Genomic DNA, 21509 nt, shown 5'->3' with positions numbered 1-21509 from the left:
TGTTGATTCATGGGAACATAACCCTAACCCTAAGCAGGTTTACCCTCCGATTGGATTTTCCCATAATATTAACCTGGAAAGGTAGAAAAGATGGACTGAAAGAGTCAGTGCCCTCCTAAGTGTATTGATGTGCTGAGAATTCATTGTTGACATCCATTTTGCTCTCTGTGTCCATTGGGACCCAATCCTAATCCTAAATAGATTTACCCTCAATTGGATATTCCCATGTATTTTACCTGGAAATGTACAGAAGGTTGACTGAAAATGTCAGCGCCCTCCATACCAATGTGTAGCAAATTGATTGGTGACATCAATTTTCCTCTCTGTGCTCATGGTGACCTTACCTTAAGTGAGTTTATTTTCCAATGTAATATTTCCATGTATTTTACTTGGAAAGGTAGAAAAAGTGGACTGGAAAAGACTGTGCCTTCCTAACCCTAATGATGCTTATATAATGCTTGCCTGTTCTTTTTACAGACATTGGTAGGTCCTGCTGATTTATTCTATTCTTGAGAAAATTCCTAGCAAGACACCCAATTACTATCTATATTATCTATTAGCTGATGGCTATTCCAATATCACCTATAGAGATAATCAAATTTTGTGTCTCTGTGTGTTCTGTTTTCTGTTCCTTGGGCTACAATATATTATTGTAGACTTTAATCGTATTAATTTGTCAGGAGGACCTATTGGAGCTGCTTTATTTTTGCTTTAACCTGGTAGTAAGCTGACTATAATTGTTTTTGTTGTAATGAAGACAGTGGTAGTGGTAGTGTGAATGATGTGTAACAAATGGTATCAGAATTTTTGGGGGGGAAGTAGTTTCCATGTTGGAAAGTAGAGAAAAGGAACAGCAATTGCCTATACATATACATAAGGTTTTTCTAGAGCTTCTCTCACAAGCAGCTTCTTTCCAAGTGTTTGGGCTCATTCTGTCCTAGGGAAAAAAATATTCTTTTTTTCTTTTGGCCTTCCTTGATTCTAGCATCCTTGTCAAGCTGTCTTTGCTGACCTATGGTGTGTACTGTCCACCAGTCAATACACTCCAGCCTGCTCCTGCTGGGTCTCAAACTGAAGACATCTTCCCTCTCCTCTGATACACACAATATTGCCACTCCAAGTCGCATATAAACATTCCAGGAGTGCCCATCAAACTCCTCCTCCGTTGCTTAATGCTTTTGCCCTTTCAGATGTTTACGGCTATAAAGCAAGTGTTTTAATTAGGCATGCAGTTTCTCGCTGTCTACATGACACTCAGCCTGCTTTTAGTCAGGAAGCCTTGAAGCCATGACATCAACCCAAGTCCATCAGGGCAGCTCACCTTGCCTCATGCCACACTATCAGCACCAAGCCAAAACTAACAAAACTTACTCTTGAGTTTACTCAAAGCATTGTAAACTTTTCTTCAGAAGTATAACCCAAGTTTATAAAACCAGATAGAGAAATTGCAGTGTGAGTTATTCTGTACTGAGTATTGCTACAAGGAGTCCTAGGCTAATAGAAGTAACATTGGCAAGAATAAGATTTTTACAATCTGAGCACCTTCTCTCAATCAGTGATAATTAGTAGGAAATAAAAGATCACCTGCTACTTGCAGAAGGCTACAGACATTTCTTAAAATGTGATAGCTCTTCAAGCTGAGCTCTAATCCTACTGATTTCAGAGATTCACCATTTAATTTTCTTGGCAGTGGTATAGAAATGCTTTGTCACTGTCTGCTTCTAGATTTATTTTTTTGTTTGTTTCCTTTTTTTTAGGAAAGCCCCAGAAGTTATGTTTATATTGTTTAGACTTGTAGAAAGCCAGCATCTAACCCTCCTAGAAGAATGAAATATTTTGGGAAATATTTAAAAAGGCAGAATATTTTATTTCCCCAAAGAGAGAAAAAGAGAAACATGTTTTTGTTAGAGGCAGAAAGAAGCCTGCACTTTCCTTAATAGCCCACAGCAGATGTCAGCACTGAAGAGATAAAGAACTTATTTTAAAGAGAAAGATAAGTGTCTAGATAGCTCTATTCATAGACAAAGCAAATACTGCAGGCAGAAATCCATTCAAGACACGATATTTTGAAACTCCCTGCAGCAAAGTGTGAACCAAGGCAGAATGTAGGATTGGAAGCAACTCCCTCAGTCATGATCCAAAACAGGATGAAAGCCATTAAGCCACAATAGGAATTCCCCAACACCTTTTCAGGACACAAGCTCCTTCTCTGTGCCATCCCAGAGCAATCCAAACATCACCTGGGAGCTCAGATAAACAATAAGCCAGAGGCTGACTGGATTAGCTCAGAAAAACACCTAGGATTTGCATGTCCTCTTTTGCCTATAGAGCCAGCTATGACCCCTACAAATCTCCTACCTGACCCATAGGAAACTGACAACAGCCAACAGAATACATGTTCTTCCACAGGAACAGGCAGCTCAAATACAAAGCCCAAAGAAGAAGAAGAAAAAACCCACTCTCAACTCCAAACCCTGGGGGTTCTGCTTCATCAATAAATCATCTTTCTAATTAGCCTCCATGTTTCCAGTGTCTTTCAGCTTGGAACTGAACCAGATGGATATTTCTCCCAACAGGCTTGTCTACATGGACAAGTCTGGACTTGCCTAACATTTGAGCCCAGAAAATTTTGGGCAAGTACTATCACCTATTAAAGCCTCTCAGATTGGCAGAATCTGACTCTCTCATGTGTAATACCTTTTAAATCAATAGCATGTAGAAAGAGATTATCTTGTATTTTGTAACTATCCTGATGCTGCCTTGTCAGGAGTAAGGATTTCACAAATAAAAAATAAAGATAGTGTTATCATGGACTGATAAAGAAGAGTGGAGAAGATGTAGAGGGAAGTGTAAACAACAAGAAATCTCACTCCTAAAGGCCAATTAATCTCTATGGGGGAATTATAGTCAGAAAGGAATAATTTGTACTACTAACCAAGAATTTTGGTATACAATATAATGAGTATTTTGTCCAGAGCATAAACCTGTATATAATTAGAAAAAGAGTTCGTCTTTTTATTAGTAATCCTAATAATATTGCTGGTTGTGAACATTATTTTTTAGCCTGCAAAATTCTAGGAATTTCCCAATTCATGTGGAAAAAACACAAAGGAAACTTTCACAATGCTGGAAGAACTATCCTGGGAATTCCTATAAGGAAACTGACTTTTATAGTGCTGCTCCAGATGTTTTAGAGTTCATCAATCTGTGTGCTTCTTTGTTTCCATTCACCACTGACAGAAGAAGGGCTATCACAAAGCTAAGAGGGAACTGAATGTATTGAACTGTGTTTGGGGAAGGCTGTAATCTCTCACTTGTTAGATTGTTTTCAAGAAAGTCAATGCTACACAAACAGGAGTAACAACTGCAACAAAACAAAAAGGAACCACCTTACCTCCCCTACAATTAGAGGCTCTATGTATCCATTATCAATTAATATATTTCTTTCCCTTGTTGTCTCCAACCCATTGTCATCTTGGAACATTTCCTACTCACAATGGCATGCTAGCAAAGGGATACAATATTTTCCTGGACAGAAAGCAAACTTGATTTAATATAATGTAAACTTAAAATGAAATTTTATTAAAATCAGTTAAAATGACTACTGACAAAAAAAATGCAAAAAAAACGTTTTCCTTTCTATCCTATAAGAGTTTTTGAGAGCTCTTAGAACAATTTCAAATGACCTTCTAAAAGAGCTTGAAAACCTAGCTTTGCCAACTGGCTTGGGCCCCTGATGGGGGCTTCCCATTTTGAAGGTGACTAGTAGATTATTAAAAGATCCCACCTCTATTTGGTGTGCTCACTGGTTCGTCTCATCCACTGTAATATTAACTTTAATACTTTTAACTTTTAATAGCAATAATACTTGGACTTATGTACTGTTTCACAGTGCTTTATAGCCCTCTCTAAGCAGTTTACAGAATTAGCATATTGCCCCCAACAATCTGGGTCCTCATTTTACCAATCTTGGATGGATGGAAGGCTGAGTCAAGCTGGAGCCTGGTGACATTTGAACTGCCAAATTGCAGGCAGACGGCAGGCAGCAGAAGTAACCTGCAGTAGTGCATTCTAATCACTGTGCCACTGCATCTCTAAAATGCCCAATGTTTTAATACTTTAATCCTATAATTGTTTTGTTCTCTTATTTATGGTATAGTAAGCTGCCCAGAGTCATTTGATAGCGAGATGGGCACCATCTAAAATAAATAAATAAATAAATAAATAAATAAATAAATAAATAAATAAATAAATAAATAAATAAATAAATGTTTCCAAAGATTTACCTACAACTTTCCAGACTGTGGTGTGGAGGGTTCAGTGGCTCAGCAGTTCAGATTCAGGGCTTCTCAGCTGGAAAGCTGACAGCCCAGGTTCCAGATCCAAGTGCCATGCAAGGGGATGATCTCCCATCCCCACTCCAGCTCCTGCTAACCTAGCAGTTCAAAAGCATGCAAATGTGAGTAGATAAATAGGTACCACTTCAGTGGGAAGGTAACAGCACTCCATGATATCATGCTGGAGAAATGTCTTTGGAGAATGCTGGCTCAATGGCCTTGAAACAAAGATGAGAATCACCCCCTATAGTTGGCAACGACTAGCAGAATAAAATCCACAGGAACTCCTTTACCTTCCAGGCCACACAAAATCTTGAGATTAAGCAGATGTTGCTTAGATATAACATGTGTGCTGTCTTCTAATGGAAGAATATGATAGAAATAAAACTAGGACTATTAAGAGAATCAAAGAGACATTTTTGAGTATATGAGAAAGCAGTAGAATCACTCTAAAAGGCATGTGCCACACAGTTACTTTGTGGTAAGAAGGATGGCCTATAAATTTAAAAAAAGAAAGAAAGAAAGAAAGAAAGAAAGAAAGAAAGAAAGAAAGAAAGAAAGAAAGAAAGAAAGAAAGAAAGAAAGAGTAAAACCTAACTTATAGCTCACTTCATGAACTCAGGTACTGTACTCTTTGTAATCCTAATAAATCTATAGCTGCCTTGCCCTAATTTTTAAGGAATACTAATAAAAATTCAACTGTTTTTCTGTTTTAGGAATAGTGTTAATATTGAATCGCGTGCCCAATTTATCCCAATTTGGACTGAGCTAGTGATTTTATTGATCTTGATCCTACTAATAACTCCTATATTTTTATTTTAATCTACAGCTGCTCTGTTCTTTGTATAATGGAGAAGATTTTTTATTATTGTCTGATCCCAACCAATCAGTGAATCTGATCACACTGTATTTGTCTATATACTGATGCCAGTGAGAATCAAACATTAAGGGTTGTACTTCTAGAGAAGTGCCATCAGTTCAGAGATGATACAGATTACAGGCAGGACATTCTTCCCTCCCTGAGAAAACAGAACAAATTTCATAAATACAAAAATAAACTTTCTTTTATATTAGACATGGTGTGCTCTCTGCATTTCTCTTAACCTCTGTATTTTTTATTCCTATATTTCAACTTCTGTTCTCATTCCATAATTTGAAGCTTTGTTTTATATCCTTATCTCTGTTTTTATGCCTATAGCTGTAACTTTTACTAAGATTCAGATCAGTCTATTTCCCCATATTAATTTCTCCTATCTTTTTCTAGCTCAACCTAGTATCCACGCCAGCCCATTCAAAGCCACTGCCCCCGGCATCCTCAGATTATGTGGCTTTGCCATCCTTTGACTTTTGTTCTTGATTCCGGAGTTTACTTTTTCTATTATCTTAGTTTGGTAGCTTTACTTTACTTCTTAAATTCTTAACTCTAATCTATAGCTTATAGCTTTGCTTTCTATATTGGTGGCCTACTGATTCATTGTAAACTTTACTCTCAACCAACATCTGTTTCTTTCTACTCCTTTCCCCTGATTCTTGTTATATATTGTAGTTAGTCTTTCCCACCCTTGCCCTTCCCTCATCAGCCTGCACCAAAGTCATCTGGAGGTGCTACTTTCAGGAGGAGAATTGCTGTTCTTTTGCAACTACACATAAAAAGATTTATGGATTCTGTTGGTTTATTGATTAGCCATTTGACCATGTCAAAATGCTATAAAAGCAATATAAAGAAAAAGGTAGCATTCATAATCTATCATTGCCCATGCAGTTAGGCACCATCTGTTTTAAGCAATCCATCCTCTTCAGGTTGGTCTTTGATGTAAAAGATATTGTCTTCCCAGTAATATGCAAATTTGTTCCCTGTAAAAGTATAACAATTTATGCTGAGTGTCACAATGTTTCTTAAATCAGCCCTTGCTACACAACATAGCTTACTATCAAACAGAATATCTGTGGATATATTGACTCATTAATGTGAGCTGTTCCCCCCAATTGTTGATGTGGCTGCTGGATGATTAATGTTGTAATTTGTATTAGTCTCTTGGGTAGCCTCTTTGGCTGACCTATCTCAGGGGTGTCAAACTCAAGGCCTGTGGGCCAGATTTGGCCAGCAGGTTGCTTAGATCTGGCCCACGGAGCCACCCTGGAAAGAGCTAAGGACTGGCCCTCCTGAGCTGCGTTTTCACTGGCAGAGGGTTGCAGGAGGATTCTAGGGAGCCCGTTTTCACTGGCAGAGTACTTGGGCCACCACAGGCACCCCTGACATGAGTGGCGTTAAGCTGGCCACACCCACCCCATCCCCCAAGGTCAAACACAACCCTGATAGAGCCCTCAATGAAATCGAATTTGACACCCCTGACTTATCTGGTCCAGTTTGTTTCTCCTGGCCTGACACTGGGTCCTCTGGCCACCATGTCTCTTTTACCCATCTCCTCAGCTAATTGCCAGCAATCCCAGGACCTCCATCAGATGGCAGCAAGTGCTCTTGAGCCCTCCTCTGGATGAATACCAATATTTCTGAGGCTGAGTTGCCAGCAGTAGGGCCATTCCATAACTTGCTAACATCTGATCTATGTGAAAGAATCCAACTGACATCTTCTTGGCTGTCTGATTGATGCTGGCATGCTTTGCTGCTAAATTTTGCAGCCCCCCACCCTGCAGCACTCTCTCAGCTTTTTAATCCAATCTTCTGCCTTTTGCTTTCTTCTTTTATTTTCTGTTCTTTCTTTTTGCATGTAAGTATACAGAAGATGGCAGGGTGGGCTCTTAAAACTAAGAAAAGCCACATGAAAATTCTTGACACCATGGCTCTTCTCTGTCAAGAAAGGAGAGGATGCTTATTCAGATGTTTACTTCCCCCCTCCCTTTCTTTAAAAAAAACAGGGAAATATTCAGCAGTCTGCAAAAAGACTGCAATATATAGCCAATTCTGCAGTACTTTCATGCATTCATTAAACAAATCTAGCATGCAAGAATAATACATTGTAAAATGTAGATTTCACCAGGTAAAATTTACTAGATTTATTATCAAAGCTTATCATGCACCTTAATATTGTACTTACAAAGCGATTCTCAGGGAAAGAAAAGGGGCATGCATAAGCGCACCAACGTGCCTACCGTCCCTGTCCTATTGTTTCTTTTTATTTTTCTTATATGTATCCATTTCATGTATTCATAATTATATTTATACCTGTTATCTTATAATGCCTGACAAATAAATAAATAAATAAACAAACAAATAAATAAATAAAAATAAAATGGCAGACACAATGTTGTAATGCCAGTTCATTCCTTTTTTTTTTACATGTACACCATCGTAAACACATTTACATTTGTTTGTTTGTTTGTTTGAATTTATTAGGCACCCAATTTTAATGGATTGTGCATGGCCTATAAACCTAAAAAACCCCATAAAAACAGATAAAATACAGAAGGAAATGGCTGCATCCACCATTTTGTTTGTTTTGACAAACACACATCATAGACTCAACTATGTCGAACTCCACATCAGGCACTGGCATTTATAGGATGATCAGACAGTCCCGATTTTGAGAAATGTATCTTGAACATGGGACACACCAAACTAGAAACGTATCATGATTTTCAAGGGTTCCATCTCAACTGGACTACAGTTGCAGTGTGAGCAGCAAGAGGCTTTGACAGCAGCAGCCAGAGCTGACACAAAACAGTTCAAAAAAACAATTCCAGCAACTGGTCTACACAAGATAGGTCTAGAGGGCAGTAAAGAGTTAAGAGTCTTCAGTATCTCTTTGTGCTTTTTAGTGGTTGTTTGGAGTTTTGCAACCCTGTGCAAGAGCTCAAGTGTATGGAGTGATATGAAGAAATATGTGCAGATACATATGTTAGGGCGCCTTAGTTTTTACTCTTGGCATTCCGGTCATTGTAGGGCTTTAACACTCGGTCAGCCCCCAGAAGAAGAGCAGTTCAGCAAAGAAGTAAAGTTCTAAGGGGACAGGAGACTCTTCCAAGTAGGAAAATTCAGACTGAAAATTAGTGTCTTGAATGATCTGATCAGGTACCTTAGATATTGTTTCTATATTGTTGTAATCATAGAAAAGTTTAGCCTTGGGGAAATCAGCCTGAGGTTAGAATTATATTTTCTCTGGCCTTTTGTAAGGCATCTAGGCACATCAGGGTTGGTTTCTTCCTCCCTCCCTCCCTCTCTCTCTCTCTCTCTCTCTCTCTCTCTCTCTCTCTCTCTCTCTTTCTTTCTTTCTTTCTTTCTTTCTTTCTTTCTTTCCAAGAATTTTATAGCAAGCAGAGAGGAGAGTTTGGATCATCACAAACCCAAATTCTTCACTCCTACAAACATTTGCAAATCGTCAACAGTGTTTTCTGAAAAATAATTCAAAAGATAGAAGGTACATTACATTAGCAATATACTAATATATTTTCTGGGAGGCATAAAATACTCAAGACACTCTTCTTCTTCCCCAGTTTGGTTTAATGTTAATTATATAATTATATACACCCCGTGATGGCTCTGTACTAGAGTCCCCTGAGCAGTATACTTTCTGATTCAATGTTTTGTGGATTTTTCAGAAAGGTATTTGGTCTGCAAACTTGCTGGATTATCTGTAAAGCCAACAAAAAACAGTTACTGCATGAAATGAAGAGAGCACTTCTGCATGCTAATCTCTTCAATGTCATAACAACAATACAGGACAACACTACCACTTGCTTTTGCAATAAAAACTAATTTTCTCTTTTGTACATATTCCAGTACAAAATTATACTGTGTGCCAGCCTGTAATCTGCTTTGGAATACCTGCATACAAGTTTGTGTATGTAATGTGCTTTGCTTTAATTCATTCTATTGATATCCTTAGGTATTCCACAACCTTATTACATATTACTAACTTTCTGTTTCTAAAAATATTACACCTTACCAAAGCAATCTTATCTGTACTTACTTAATAAAAACCACAACAGAATTCAGAGTGAGCAATTTTCAAAACTAACTTGCATACAATTGTACTACAAAGCTAACAATAACAATAATAATAACCTTGTCATGGTTGTGAGCTCTGAGGAAACTGAGAGTGCAGGCCAGACTCCATTGTGATAGCTTGGCTGTATCTATTGTTTAGGAAAGTGTTGAGCAAAACTGCTATTTCAGATTATATGTTTCCATACATCTTCAGATGGTCCATGTAAAAGAGATGGGATAGCCTGGCAGACGTTTTTGATGTTTGATAGCAATGCCCTGACTTGTCCAGTATTTTTGGCAAAAGAATCGGTGTGATGACAAAAGTAGTGGTAATTACCTCTCACTATATCGTTGGCAGAGACACTCTTCATGTAACTCCTCTGATGAGACCTGTCCAATATGGCATAGCTTTCATCTTCTCAGAGCACACAAGCATCACAATCACTGCCTCACTGAGGGATTATTGTTAGTAGTATTATGGTTGGTTGCATCATCATCCAGATGTTTAAACTGGATTTGGGGTGTGTTTCTTTTAATTGTCCTATTGAGTCTTTCCCAAGGAGATGAATAGGCAGGTATTGTTTGATGGCATTGTAGGAATCATAGTATTATTATACTGCTTGACTCCCAATAATTTATACCTTAAGCTAGCTGGCAAGACTGTGTTCAACCCTGATCAGCAGTTTTCAGTTAGCCCATATCAGGGTATTATTGAATTGAATTGAATACTATTTTTTGCCAAGTGTGATTAGATATACAAGGAATTTGTCTCCAGTGCAGAAGCTATCTGTATACATGAAATTATTACAAACTATTCCATGTTTTTTAAAAAGGATAATTGAAGCATTGTTTTCTTCTGATCTCCAAAATATTACCTTCAGATATTAGTCTTCCATCCATCAGAATGAGCACTGTGGCTGTTGATCTCTGAATGCCATTTATCAGTGGGTATCATTTTTCAGGTCTATACCGCCATTCTTTAATACACTTCACCTTGAATATAATAGCAATAGCACTTAAACTTATATAGTACTTCATAGTCCTTTGCAGCCCACTCTACATGGTTTACAGAGTTAACATATTGCCCCCAACAATTTGGGTCCTCATTTTACCAACCTCGGAAGGATGGAACCCTGAGACAACTTTGAGCTGGTGAGAATCAAACTGCTGACCTGCAGGCAGCCAGCAATCAGCAGAAGTTAGCCCTCAGCACTGTATTCTAACCACTGTGTCACCATGGCTCATAATAGTGCAGGTTTGGAAGGGAGTGTCTTCCTATTTATTTTTGCATTTTCACTCCCCTTCGGTCATGTTTGAAAATAATTGGGTAATTCTGGCATGAGTTTTTATTATGTTGATTATTAGTCATGCAATAAACAATCATTGGACATGTTTACAAAGTTTACTGTCTGTTCAAACGTAAGTGCTGTTAGGTTTGGTTAACCTCCACTTTTTTGAGTTAGAATGGCCCATGTATCGTCCAAATACTACACTCTATGACTTGTTCAACAAACCACAATTTTAAAACTCCTGGATAACCTAGCTAGTTTGTATTTATATAATCATTCATTCTGCTAGCTTGTGTTGCTATTGAAGCGATACCAATGTCTATGGGGTGCATTTCTACACTATCTCCAAGTATCGTATCTAATTTTTATGAAACTTGAAAAATATCATAAATTTACAACTCAAGAATGGAACAGTTAAAGTGAAAGTAGTAGTTCAGGAGTGCTTCATTAAAAATGTAGTACTTAGGTTTTCAAACTCTCTTTATGAGGCTAAAAAAAGCTTCTCCTAGAGATTACAATTACCTGGGTGAACAGAGATGCCACTTCATGCCATTTTCAAATTTTATATAAAATAATCATTGTGTGGCAATCGTTTGTTACAAAGCAAGCATGCTCTATTTAAAGAATGTGACTTGTTGTCAGATTGCAAAGGTAGCAAAGCCACTCATTCTCTTTGGAAATAGGCAGATTGACTCATTCAACCAGCCTGAAACACGGCCCTTCTCCAAAAAATACCTTGCATTTTATTGAAGACAATACCAGAGCCTTTGATGTCCAACAACAGCCAAAACACGATGATGGTCCAGTAAGCCTTCAATAATCACCACTGAGAACGGGCATATTAATCATGTAATATTTGGTTCAAGCATTCCAAGAAGCTTTCAGCTATACTGTCTTTCCAATCAGGTATGCCAATCATACTGAATGGGTGATTATGCTTTTAATAAAAGAGGAGGCTAAGCTCTCTACTGAATTGCTCAAGAGCACAGGATGAGCAGAATCCATTGTTCTCCTGCTTCCATTGCAGTCTAAAAAGGATATCCAATTTTAATTGACTTCTTGGTGTTTTTGTTAATGCATGAAATGTACAGTTGAAAAAAGTTCCAGTAAATGACAGTATCAGGAACAGGCCTGGAGTTTTCTATTGGGTGTCATGGTTCATAAATAAGTATAAGTCATTATTAACTCACAATGCAATCTCATTATGTGAGTCCAAGCATCAAGGTGCTTGTTCACAGGCCAGCAAAAAGAAAGAGAGGCTTAATGTTAGGGCTTGTTGATAGCTGAACATAATGGACTTATCACCTAATATTTCATGTTTATGCAAACATAAACTTCTGTGTGCTCAATGGAAATTGCTGTCAACTTGGGGATCTTTGCCTGAATCACCGAAACTACCTTTTGAGAGTATATAGTTCATTTAAATCAAAGGAGGTAAGTTTTCCCTACTTATAGTAATCTTATGGTGAATATCTATGTGTATCTATGCAAAAATCAATTTCGCTAAGTTCAGTGGAATTCCCTTCAAGTATGTGGTGTGTGGGACTGATACCTTTATAAAATAAATTAGTTTAAGATCAAGGAATAGGGAAACCCAGGTTGCAATCCAACTTTAGCCAATCCAACTTTTGGGAGCCAATCACTCTCCCTACCTAGCCTACTCAAAGGATTGGTGATGTGGGAATAAATAGCAAGAAGTCTTATGCGTGTCACCTTGAGCTCCTGGATGAGAGGTAGGATTCAAATCTAATACATTAAGAGGGGATACTAGAATGGTAACCATGAAGGAAAGTAGCTACATCTGCAATCTTGTGGCCATGACAGAACAAACATGTTCTCATATTTTACTAAGACATAATGTGTTTGGTTTTGATTTAATTTGTGCCGCGAACGCAACCTTTGAGTTTTTTACAATATAATTCATGATGTAAGGTGGTGTAAAAATCCAAGCAATTGTGGTTTATTTAGCAGGCAATGGCTTGGCATACAGTGTAAACTCAGTTAAAGTGGATAGGAGCAAGTAAATGGCTATAAGCCTCAAACAGAGTTTCTTGTTCCTTCAAAAATTCAAATTTGAAGGTTACTTTCTACACAGCCAATCTTTCCTAAAGGTCTGACATTTGGCCAGATTGTATTGAATGAGACACTTCGAAGGTTCTAAGGGTGTTTGGTTTATGCATGTCTGTAGCACTTCCACGAAGCAAAGTGGCTTGTCAAAATGGAATTGACACTTCAAAGTATCTTACTTTTTTTGAGGCAATGTGCCTCATCAAATCAAGCAGTTCCTTTGATCTACAAAAGGGCACTTCTTCACATAGGTTTTATAGGGAGTAAAGAAGATTATCTTGACAGAGATATGCATGGTCCATTATCAGGGTTAAGCCCAAGCCTAAAGACAAGGCAGTGAAATTCAATCGAGTCTCATCTTTTATTTCCTTGCATCTAATACACAGAATATTTCTGAACTAAAGCTGTAACTTTCCAAGCTACTAGCTATATCCTGAGGTATTCTGAGATCTAGTTACCCTGAACCTCTTTCACTCTTCCGCATCCAGTTTGGGATTGCATGGTCTCTTTGATTCAGATCTTCTTCATGGAAAACTGAATTGGCTTAATCTTCCTCCTCTGCTGCTGTAGGTACACATTCCATTACACAGGGCAACAGAATATGATGTATATTTTAATTTATCTCAGCCAGACTTCCAAGATTGATGTCAATCCTACTAATCAGGGGTATCAAACTTGCAGCCCATGGGCTGAATGCATCATGAGCTGGCCAATCCCACCCCCAATTTAGCAAAGGTGGGGGGGGGGGAGTCACGCAACATCATGTGATGACATGACAATGTGTACTAGATAGGCAAGACCAGTAAATCAACTTCACAGGGAAGCTAAAACTCTTTTGAGGCTGGCTATGATAACAGAATCTTGCAAGTCTGATTATCCTGTACCTCTTTCCCCTTCTTATATTTATGTGTATAGAAGTGCCCCAGCAGCTTTCAAATATTATCTGTCTGTTGTGGGCTTAAAATATGTTTAATTTCCTTATCACCCTGATAACTGATCTTGCATATCTCCAACAAGGTCATCTTCCTTACTCTTTACGGGTCTATTAGCAAATCATAAAATTTGTTATAACTGTACCACAAATGGGAAACATAACTTAAAATACCCAAACCACAGGACACATTAAAAGTTCATAGCCATTCTATGAGGAGGACCATAATCCAGCTGCAACCTACAAAGCCATAAAGCAATGAGTGACAGAATTTTAACTTTGAAACATTTTGGAATTAAAAATGTCATAAAAGCGTTGTTCATTTGGCTGCTGAATTCCTGGGAGCAATGTATAATACTTTGCAGAATATTTGCTATTATTAAAATATCTTGAATCATTTTACATTGCTTCTAATCTTTCAGTTCATCAGCACTGTTATTAGAAGGAAAGAAGGAAGGAAGGAAGGAAGGAAGGAAGGAAGGAAGGAAGGAAGGAAGGAAGGAAGGAAGGAAGGAAGGAAGGAAGGAAGGAAGGAAGGCTCTTTCATCTGTTGATTATAATGAATTGAAGATGGCTCCTATTTCCAAAAAAGGGTGGGATGACAGCCCAAGATTCAAAACACTGAAACAGCAAATGTAACTTTTTGCTAGTTTAAGGACTCCTAGGATTGTCACATAGAATTACATTTGCTGCCTTCCTCAGACAGAAGAGGGAAGCTCTTCTTCTTTTGGAGATACCCAGAGCATCTATCACCTATCAGCTGCTTTTGCTCATTCTTCACGATCTTGATCTTTGAAGCCATTTCCCTTTTGCTGCCATGATTTGAAAAAGCCTCATGGGACAGGGAGTCCTGGGTCTGCATGGGCACATATTTTATTGACAAGGCACGAGCGTGGTACATTCTCCCATTTGTAATGATAATTATTGCCTGAGTAGTCAGGCCACTTTTTTTGCACAGTTGTATGTGTGTGGCTAAACAATTTATTTTTTTTTTCACCCACAAGCATCAACAGTGCCACTTCAGTGAAGGCAGAGAAAGAAAGAAAAAAAAGCCAGGTTTGAAAATAGTAGCACATTTTGAATGATTTGGAAGAGTTAATTTAGAGCTTGATTTATGGCTGCAACCCAAAAATGGGTGAGTTGAACATAGCTAGGCAATGAGAATGTTCTCCCTCTGTATAAAACACCTTTGAGGGCAAGCTCCTATGGGCTGACCAAGGCAGACTCAACGGGTGAAAAGAAGCATAGATGACAGAGAGGAAAGTAACAGCATTAGGAAAAGGGACTCAGTCAGAGGTGGTATTCAGCAGGTTCTGACCAGTTCTGGAGAACCGGTAGCGGAAATTTTAAGTAGTTCGGAGAACCGACAAATACCACCTCTGACTGGCCCCACCCCCATCTATTCTCTGCCTCCCGAGTCCCAGCTGATTGCCTGGGTCTTCTTTTGTTGCCCTGCATAGGAGAATGGAGCTGGAAAGCAGGTTAGTGGGGTGGGGAGGGAATGGGGATTTTGCAGTATCCTTCCCCTGCCAAGCCATGCCCACCAAGCCACGCCCACAAAACTGGTAGTAAAAATTTTTGAATCCCACCACTGGAGTCGGTTATAAGATTTGGTGTACAGAGCCCATTTAGGCTTATATCTTTTTTACAACTTATGCAAAAACTGGTGACTATCTGACTAGCTGGGATATCGTTTTGCGCACACTCATGCGCACGCAAAATATAATCACCAAACCAGTAGTAACACTGGTTGAATCCCACCCCCGGTTGTCCCATGGTGAGTTGGCTGTAGCGAGTTGACCCATTCTCCATTTCAAAGGACTGGCATGGCCACTAAGTACATCCACCTCCTAGCTTTCATCCCTTAACTTCCCAAGAACTGATCAGAAATAAGGCCTGCTTGATTGACTGCATAGGACAACAGACTCTCTCCAAAGATTACAAAGGAAATAAGTTGGTAATAGAGCAGAATGAAATAAATGGACTGGGGGCTAAAACATTTAAAGAACGGTTGCTGGAATTGGCTATTTCTAGCTTATTGAAAATAGGACTAGAGGTGACATAATAGCAGTGTTCCAATATCTCAGGGGCTGCCACAAAGAAGAGAGGATCAACCTATTCTCCAAAGCATCTGAAGACAGGACAAGAAGCAATGGATGGAAACTAATCAAGGAGAGAAACAACCTAGAACTAAGAATTTTCCTGACAGTTAGAACAATTAATCAGTGGAACAACTTGCCTTCAGAAGTTGTGGATGCTACAGCACTGGAAGTTTTTAAGAAGAGATTGGGCAACCATTTGTCTGAAATGATATAGGGTTTGCTGCCTGAGCGAAGAGTTGGACTAGGAGACCTCCAAGGTCCCTTCCAACTCTGTTATTCTGTTAAATTTTATGTTTCATGTACTTGGGCCTTTAGAGTTACTTCTATTTCTATTTTATTTACTCTCTAGATATGGCAGCTGTAGATGTTATTGAGATGTCTGGAGGATTATCTCTGTAAGAATTTACCAGCATCACTACCAGGTATATCAAAACATCTAGGATACAGCAGTGACCCAAGTTTTGAAGATAAATCGTTTCTAAAGCATCCTGATGGGTTTTTTTTGGGGGGGTGGGGGTGGGGGGGAGATGTAGTCATTCAAATACATGTAATTATTACTTCCATCCCAATGAGGATTATGGGATTTATAATCTAAAAATCATCATTAGAGAAGGTATTTTTAACATCCCATGGATGATAGAAATAAAAAAACAAAAATCAAAGCAGCTAGCCAAGTAGAAATATGGGCAGCTAGATCCTTTTATATTCTATTTTAGAAGCTTAATTTTAGTAAGTGACAGACAATTATTTCCAGATGAGTGGTATGTAGAATTCTGGCCTTTAAAAGGTAGCTATGGTAACTACCATATCAGTTCAAGAGAACCCTCTATTTTTCAGCAGCAGAAACCAAATGCTCTGAAAACTTTAGAAACAGAAAGTGGAGCCCAATTTTATACTGCATAACATCTCCAGACTACTGCATTAAAGGTAAAGTCTGCATTCTTATAAATAAAAGCCAGGATACCTTGTGATATCTCTAGCCTAGATAGCCAAGAGAAACAAGTTTATTTTACAGTCAGTGAAATGCTGTTGTCCCTAGAACCAGGGACCAATAAATCGGAGAGAACTTGTCTAAACATATCTATATAAAGCTGCAATCCACCCATCTATTTTTGCCTCGGAATATGAGAAATCAAGTACTCTATATATAATGCAGACATAAATATCAAAAATCTGGTTTTTGTGTACCTTCTCAAAGCTCAAATTAACTTAGAAATGTGGTTTTGGACATCTTAGTGAAGGTATGCAATGATTGGTGGGAGGGGGAGTTTTATCATTCCTAGGGCTGTCTTAGAGCAACATCTAGTGGCATATGTTATTTCGTCTGCACAGTACTCACCTCTGCAAACAAACCAAGCTGTCTTAAGCAGAGAAGAAGATATAGAGAATAATTATAGCTGCTGGTTCATTCTAATAACTAAATTGATTGTAGCCAGTAGGGCAATTGGTATTCCTAGCAGTAGTACTAGTGTTTTAATCATATGCTACATCTCTTTTCTTTTATAATTTACAATGTGAGTCCATCACTTCATAAAATGAAAGAAAACATTCCAAAGTCTGCTAACTTTTAGCCTGGAACAATCTTTCCCAACCTGGTGCTCCCCAGGGAAAAAAGAATTTAGGTATTTCTACCTAAAAAGAAAGAATCCTGTCCACCAATGCCCATGTGCCAATTTACTTGAAGATGAACAAAAGGGAAATGAGCAAAATTATTCCACCAAGATACGTTCTATAACCTCTTCCTAAAATTATATTGTAAACACTTGGTACCTGAGTAAATCTACTAGATTGTAGTCTTAAAAATGAGATAGAGTAAGGTGGCATTTATACTATTCCTTCTCTTGTTCATAATTATTTTCACTAGGGTTGAATTTGTTTTGCTGTATTATTATTTTTATCACTGTTCCTTTCTGGACTAAGTTTAATAAGCCTTAAATAGCAGACATACTTTGAAAAATTATCTAAGTATCTCTAGTTTTAACAAGCAGTTGGTGCACCAAGAAGCTGCAAGGCTTCAAGAACCTTGAACACAAGAAATCTCTCCTCCTATCCAAGTCATTATAAACAAGCCTGTTGTCCAGGGGGTCTTCAATTTAATAGCTTTAAGATTTGTGAACTTCAACTCCCAGAATACCTCCTCCAGTCATGTTAGCTCAGGAATTCTGGGGATTAAAATGCACAAGTCTTAAACTTGCCAAGTTTGAAGGCCCTTGTAGTGTTGCCAAATCCCCAACCAGTAGGAGGGGCTCTAAGGGCAATCTCTGCTCTCCATCATGGGATATCCAATAAGAAAATAATATCCCAACTTTTAGGAATGACCAAAAGAGAGAACTTTACTACTTGCATCAGGAAAACAATAACCATACAACTTTTTTTCATCTTCTGTTCAGCCAATCACATTCAATCATATCTTGGGAACTGCCTAGACAGGACCTTGTAGTTTTCTTGGCAAGGTTTTTCAAGAGTGGTTTCTGTTATCTCCTTCCTAGAGTTGCAAGAAAGTGACTGGCCCAGGATCACCTAACTGGTGTTATACCTTAGTGCCTAAAGTGGGAGTAGAATTCATGGTGTCACAGTTTCTAGCATGATGCCTTAACCACTAAGCCAGTTTTTAGATAACTATATATTCAGTATTATATGAGAATACAATATTTTACAGATACAAAAATAACTATAAACAGGAAGCTATTAAACTCCGTGGAATGAATTTTCTGTGCCTGAGAATTTTTTTCTGATATACTAATTTATCATCTCTCACACACCACAAAGCATCTCCTTATACTTGACCCAGCCAATATCCCCTGCCCTATCTTTGTGACAATGCCAACAACAGCAACTGTCCCTGAAGGACTATAAGAGATCCCCAGGGTGAGCCCAAGGTAGGGGTCAAACACGTAATTAGTCAAGAGTACTTTCATGCACGTTCAGTCTACGTTGAATTCTTTATCTACTGCCAAATTGCTTTGACTGTTAGTAGTTCAGATTCTCGTAGAGAGCTTAAGCTTGCAATAAATCTTTGTACCCATTTGAACTGCCTGGATCTCCTAATTTCCCTGGTGCTTGACAAGGGCTTCATATAATGGTTCTCTTTATCCTCTTCTTTCCAATGTTTCTATCATTCTTTCTAAACCAAACCTACTCCATCCTGGCCCATCTCATTCCAGATCATTTTTCCTCTCAATTTCCCACACTGAGATCTTCTCCGTTTTAGTTAACTGGCAGCTTCCTCACCAATGAAACCTTCAACCATTCTCTGTCCCCAAACAGCCAGATAATGCTACCCAATCATTTCAAGCTCAAGTTCAAATTACTGTTATTTTCCTGCTGAAATAGAATAAAAAGCTAAAGGTCTGAAAACCATCTACTCACAATTCATTGTTTATTAGACATAGGTTTATGCCACTGCAATCAAATGATTGCTTACACAGAAAAATATACAATATAATGCAAAAAATTTAAAAAACAAAATAATAGTAGCACTACAACAATACAAAAAAATGAAATAAAAGAGATGGCAAAATCAAGTCACATCAAGGGAAAGACAGCTGGGTCTTTGAGAGCTTTCAAAAAGCAGAAAGAAGGGAAACCAGCCTAATTTCCACAGGAAGCCTATTCCATAATATTGCGGATGCAGTAGAAGTGTCTCCTCACCTTAGATTCCTGGATATCTAAAAGAATGAGCATTGCAGAATTCGCTCTCTGAAAGATCTAGCCTGTCAGGCTGAAACTGACTGGAGAAGGCAATCCTAGAGATATCCAAGTGCCAAATCGTGAAAGGCTTTATAGTTCAAAAATAGCACCTTAAATTGGACCTGGAAACCAATTGGCAACCAATGCAGTATCCACAAAACCAATTATTATGTTCTCTGTGAACATGAAGCCTCTGCACTTTGGATCAACTACGGTTTCTGGATATTCTTTAAAGGCAGCCCTAAGTAGAATGCATTACAGTAATGGGCCAAATAATGATGAAAACATGAGTTACTGTTGCAAAGTCCTCCTACCCCAGGTAAGGCCACAACAGCCACTCCAGCCAGTGATGGTCATAAGCTGATCCAGCAGGTATCATCAGTCCAGAAGAAACCTAGACTTATTTCTTGAGGGGTTTGGGGACAATAGCTGTCAGGCTAGCCCAAAAACAACATAAAACAATCCAAGCAAAGTTCATTTCTTTATCTGATTATACCATATAAACAGAATTTTGCCAGGATAAATTTGTGCTACCCTATAACCTAATAGATATGCTCTAGGAGATTCTAGGGAGTAACTATCTTACATCTCTTTTTTGTCCCTGATCCAGCTCCTGGCTATGTTATCTCTTGTCTCAACTCTCTCTTTGGAATGCTCTCTCTTCTTCCTGGGAACTTGTGTTACTATAGTCCATCACCTCAGCTTATAAAATGAAGAATTTCATCAATTCTTGAGACAAAAAGATTGATTTGTCACATTGAACGTATTTTTTAAACAAGTGGTTTAAATGAACAATTGACAGTTAATCATTGCCCCCTTCTCAAATTGCATCCTCTGATCTAAGTACACAATTAAACAGTCCAGCAGTGTTTTTTTATGTCCTGCATAAAAATCCATTATTAGAGATCCTGCAGTAAGACTTACTGATCAAAGTGTTTCCTAGCTATGAGCACAAGCTCTTCAAACTTTCAGGAATAAACTGCTATGAATACAAAATTGGACCATCTGATTCAGCTCTTAAGATGTTCCCCTACCTGTTGTCATGTTGAAGATTATCATTCTGTAAAGAGGGAGAAGCACAATATGGTGGTTTCTGGTAAAATCACCAAGCTATTCTCAACCTATACTTCCATTGGTCTCACTTTGATCTCTGTCTCTGTCACTATCACTGCCTACATATTTCTTGCTTCTCGAATTGCTTCTCAAATACTTAACCAGAAATAGCATTTTAAAAAATGAGAGGTCTCATGAAAGGGAGTTACTATGTCTTGGAATCACCTATTTTATATTCATGTTGATCTGAACAAGACACATTGGATGTCCAAAAACTTTGTAGGACATAGAATCGTATTCAAATTCAAACTTCCAACTATAATTCTTAGGCCATTTAAATGAGAAAATTACCAATCCATTTGAATCTGTTCCTGTCATGAGTCTTTGTGATTCACATATCAGACCAGTGCTGCCTACTAATAACCACAGCAATTCTGCTAGTCTTATAATTAAACCCCCTTCAAAAAAAATCCCAACTATAGCTAATTGCAAGCCAATAGATAAATCTGAAAAATACCAGCCAAGTTCCTAAACATTATCCTCTCCAGAAGCTATCTCAAAAGAAATTCTGGTTAAACCCCCATGTAAGTAACTGCCAAGATCAGAACAAGCCATTGTCCACTAGAGATTAGAAGATTTAAAGCAAGCCTTTCTGATTTATATGATGGGCATTCATAACCCAAATCCCATTGCTCTCCTAACTCTTCAGCAAGCAATGTAGGCCCCACTACTCAGCAGTTTATCTCTGTCCCCTTTCTGCTGCTACCAGTAGTATCACATCCTTGTCAGGTCCATCTCATTTTCTCTGCTTCAACTCCATCCATCAACCATACTCCTGGAAGATGTATTGGCCCAATCAGCTCGGAAAAGCCAAATCATAGCTGAGGACAAATTTTTCCAGACAATTTTTTGTTCATGGATGTCTTAAACTGTTTCCAGCCATTGGGTGACTGAGATATTCCCTTAAAATTATTTCTGAGGTATTTGTTCTAAATGCAGCTCCATTCCCTTTGCATGAGTTATCTGCTACCAATTTCAATTTACAAAGCTTAGGTCATGACACATTCTGATTGATTGACATGCAGCTTTATCTAT

This window comes from Pseudonaja textilis, chromosome 1 (assembly GCF_049901715.1).
Source record: "Pseudonaja textilis isolate UNSWEBS1 chromosome 1, rPseTex1.2, whole genome shotgun sequence".
NCBI classification, from domain to species: Eukaryota; Metazoa; Chordata; class Lepidosauria; order Squamata; family Elapidae; genus Pseudonaja; species Pseudonaja textilis.
The sequence above is the reverse complement of the archived record's forward strand: the minus strand, read 5'-3'. Positions refer to the sequence as shown.